Genomic DNA, 4,593 nt, shown 5'->3' with positions numbered 1-4,593 from the left:
ACACTTTTGATTTCCTGGCTGCTGGTTCCAAGAGTGCTGACTGTGGAGCCAAGCAAACTAAAGCTGTTAACAGTCTCAGTCTCTTCACCATCCATCCTGATGCTGCCAGTTGGTTCAGTGGTGAGAGTGTTTGTTTTCTTGATATTGACCTTCAATCCATATTGAAGACTGCATTCCCTGACCTTCTGCAGCAAGCACTTCAGGTCCTCCTCAGTTTCAGCAAGCAGGATTGTGTCATCTGCAAACCCCAGATTATTGATGAATCTTCCATGTTGTTGTTATGTTGTTGATTGCCTTCGAGTTGACCACTACTCATAGCAACCTTATGAACAAAAAGCCCTTCTACAATTATAGACCTCTGTCAAAGTTTATATAGTTTCCAGAGACAAGTTGTTTAGGCAGTGGATACCACTCTTGCTTCCACATAATACAGCATATCATATAATATAAATAGTAATATAATAATACAATAAATAGAATAATATAATATAATATAATGTAATGTAATGTAATGTAATGTAATGTAATAATAGGGTCGCTATGAGTCGCAATCTATAATACGTCTCATAACAACAACAACAATGATATATAATGTATATAATGTATAATATATAAAACTTATATTATATATAATGTGTATATATATACATTACATATAATGTGTGTGTGTGTGTGTGTGTGAATGAATGGGAATCCCAGAACATTTAATTATGCTTCTGCAAAACACACATAGACAAGCAAACAGTTGTTGGAAAAGAACGAAGGAACACTGCAGGTTTAAAATCAGAAAAGGTGTGGATCAAGGTTGTGTCTTCTCTCCGTACCTGCTCAATCTGTGTGCTGAGCAAGCCATTTGAGAAACTGGACTCTATGAAAAAGAATGTGGCATCAGGATTGGAGGAAGACTTACGCAGGTGGCTCAACATTGCTTATAGAAAGTGAAGAAGACCTGAAGCCCTTTACTGCAGAAGATCGACAGTTATAGCCTTTGATATGCTATACCTCAACAAGAAGGAAACAAAGGTTCTCCCCAGTAGACCAATAGGCAACATCATGATGTTGTTGTTGCTGTGTGCCGTGGGGCTGCCTGTGACTCATAACAACCCTATGTTTCAACAGCCCTAAACCCCATTCTATTCTGTGCCAATCTTATTGTCTTTGACACACATACCCTCTTTACTCTAGCCACTGAATCAATGCATCTCATCAAGGGTCTTCCTCTCCTGCACTGTCCCTCCACTCTCCCAAACCTGATGCCCCTCTCCAAGGACTGGTCCCTCCTTGCAACATGCCCAAAGTATGTCAGACGAAGCTTCAGAATCCTTGATTCCAAGGATTCTAGGACAAACCTGCTTGTTCTCTTAGCAGTCCATGGTATATTCAACATTCTTCTCCAGCACCACAGCTCAAAGGCATCAATTCTCTTTCTATCATCCCTAGTCACTGTCCAGCTCTCTGATGCATAACATGCAATGGTGAAGACCATAGCCTGGATCAGGTGCACCTTAGTCTCCAGCCTGACGTCGTTGCTCTTCAGTACTCTTGAGAGATCCCTCACAGCTAGCTTTCCCAATGCAGTTTGTCTCCTGATTTCCTGGCTGCTGATACCAAGAGTGTTGACTGTGAAACCGAGCAAAGTAAAACTGTTAACTATCTCAATCTCTTCACCATCCATACTGATGCTGCCAGTCGGCCCAGTGGTGAGAATCTTTGTTCTCTTGATGTTGAGCTTCAATCCTCTACTAGTCCTCAGAAGTGACAGAAGCCAGCAGTTAAAATCAGCTTCTCTGGGAGAAGGATGAGGAAGTTGACTTGTGAATGCCATCTCAGGATCCTTGGGTGACAGCTCTGTTCTGTCCTACAGGGTCAGAGAGAAGTTTGACGGCTGTGGGCTGGACTTTGGCTTTCTTCTCTTTGTGAACCTTTCTTGGGGTCAGCAGGGTCTCCCTAGGTACATATAGAACGAGTGCTCAGAATAAGTCCCATGTTTACATGTATGTGAGATCTGACTATCTTAATGTCAGCAATAAACACAATTTGAAACAATGAGTGCAGTGCCGTTTGTGTTAGGACCAAAACAAACTCAAGAAGAAACACTTAGGTATGTATACATATGTATAAATACACGAGGAAACTACAGCTGTGTCGATCAAAGACATTAACGGTGATAAACGGAGAGATAGTCCAAGTTCATGGATAGGAAGATGCAGCATTGCTAAAGTATGAGTTCTTCCTCAGACTGGTCCATAGGTTCAATGGAATCGTAGTCAAGGTCCCAACAGGTCATTTTATTGAAAGGGACAAACCCTTCCTGAAGTGTATCTGGAGAGGGAAAAATCCTGGTCTCACCAGCACGACACCAAAGGACTCTTGCAGGCCTGACCCTGTCTGACTTGCTGGAAAGCTACAGTGGTCACAACAGCGTGGTGTCGGCAAAAAAACAGACACACGGACCATCATATAGTGAAGGGTTGTAAGACAACGTCATCATGAATTTACTCAATGCCTGGCTGTGAATTTATGCCTCCGTTTGCTTCAGCTCCTGGTGCTCCCACGGACCACTTCCACCTGGTCCCGCTCTGGCTTCACCATCCTTGGGACGCCTGAGTTCATGTCTGCAGCTGTAGTGTGTGCTGAGTACTTCCTCGCCTCCAAGCTTGTGTTCGGGCATATTATTGTGTGTCCACAGGTTTTCATATGCTCATGTTTGGAAGACAACAGCAAGGCTGTTCTTCTAATCAGTGTTGGAAGCACCACTGACACCTGCCCACGTGAGTGACCCTGTAGGTATTTGAAGCACACAGGTCACCACAGTATGACAGACTGATGGACAAGCAGTGGAAGATTGTGGAGCCAAACAAATGAAGGCTGTTAATAATCTCATTCTCTTCGCCATCACGATGCTGCCAATCAGCCCAGCGGTGAGAATCTTTGTTTTCTTGATAATGAGCTTCAATCTATATTGAAGTTCACAGTCTTTGACCCTCTGCAGCAAGCGTTTCAGGTCCTCCTCAGTTTCAGCAAGCAGGGTTGTGTCATCTGCATAATGCAGATTGTTGATGAGTCTTCCTCCAATTCTGATGCCACAGAATGTTTCTACAGAGCCCAGCCTCCTGTTCTGTATATAGATTGAAAAAGTATGGAGATAGGACACATCCCTGGTGTACACCCTTCCAAATTTTGAACCATGCAGTTGCTTCCTCACTCTGTTATGACAGCTGCATCCTGGTCCAAGTAGAGGTTTCACATAAGCAAGATCAAGGGTTCTGGGATTCCCATTCTTCTCAGAGTCAGACACAGCCAAATACCTTTGCATAATCAATGAAACACAAATTGATATTCCTCTGCTCTTCCCAGCTTTCAGCCAAGATCCATCTAACATTAACTACCTACAATATTTCTAGTTTACAGCCTCTTCTAAAACCCAGCCAGCACATCTGGTAGTTCTCTGTTGATGTGCTGTTCCATTCATTTTATTTTTTTTTATATTCTTCAGCAGAATCTTGCTTGCATGTTATATTAATAATATTGTTCTATAATTTCCACACTTTATTGGATCACCTTTTTTTTGGGAATGGGAGCAAATATAGATCTCTTCCAGTCGGTTGGCCAGGTGGTTGTCCTCCAGATTTCTTGACACAACTTGGTGAGCATATCTAAGACAACATCTGTTAGTTGAAATACGTTAGTTGGTATACCATTAATTCCTGGGGCCTTGCTTTTAGCCAATTCTTTCAAAGCGGCTTAAACTTCTTTCTTCATCACCAAAGGCTCTTGCTCATATGTTGTTTCATGAAATTCTTCTGTGTTTGCCAATTCCTTTTGGTACAATGACTCTGTATATTCTTTCCATCTTCTTCTAATACTTTTTTTCCTAATATTTTTCCCAAACCATCCTTAAGTATTGTGACTAGAGGCTTGAATTTGTTCTTCAGTTCCTTCTGCTTAAAAAATGCTGAGTGAGTTCGGCCCCCTTTGCATTCTGACTCCAGCTCTTTGCACATTTCATTATAATACTTTGTCTTCCCACACTGCCCCTTGAAATCTTCTGTTTAGCTCCTTAATTTCTTTATTTCTTCCCTTTGCTTTGGCTTCTCGGCACTCTAGTGCAATATTCAGAGATTCCTCTGACATCCATTTTGGTCTTTTCTTCCTGCTCTGTCTTTGTAATGATCTTTTGCACTCTTCCTGGATGATATTCTCTGATATCCTCCCATAGCTCATCTGGTCTTCACTCATTAGTGTTCAAGGTCTCAAGCCTGTTCCTGGGATGGTTTTGAAATTCAGGTGGGACAGACTTAAAGTCATATTTTGGTTCCCATGGATTTTGTTTAATTTTCCTCAGCTTCAGCTTGAACTGGCATATGAGTAGTTTGTGGTCTGTTCTACAATCAGCACGTAACCTGGCTTTTACTGCTGATTTTGAGCTTCTCCAGTGGTTCTTTCCACTGATGTAATTGATCTGATTCCTATGCATACCATCATGTGAAATCCATGTGTATAGCCTGTGTTTACGTTTCTTATAAAAAGTATTTACAATTAATAAATCATTGTGCAAAATTCTGTCATTCTATCTCCAGCTTCATTTCTGTC

This window comes from Elephantulus edwardii, unplaced genomic scaffold, assembly GCF_000299155.1.
Source record: "Elephantulus edwardii isolate Elephantulus edwardi_28Jun2011 unplaced genomic scaffold, EleEdw1.0 scaffold00126, whole genome shotgun sequence".
Taxonomy (NCBI): domain Eukaryota; kingdom Metazoa; phylum Chordata; class Mammalia; order Macroscelidea; family Macroscelididae; genus Elephantulus; species Elephantulus edwardii.
The sequence above is the reverse complement of the archived record's forward strand: the minus strand, read 5'-3'. Positions refer to the sequence as shown.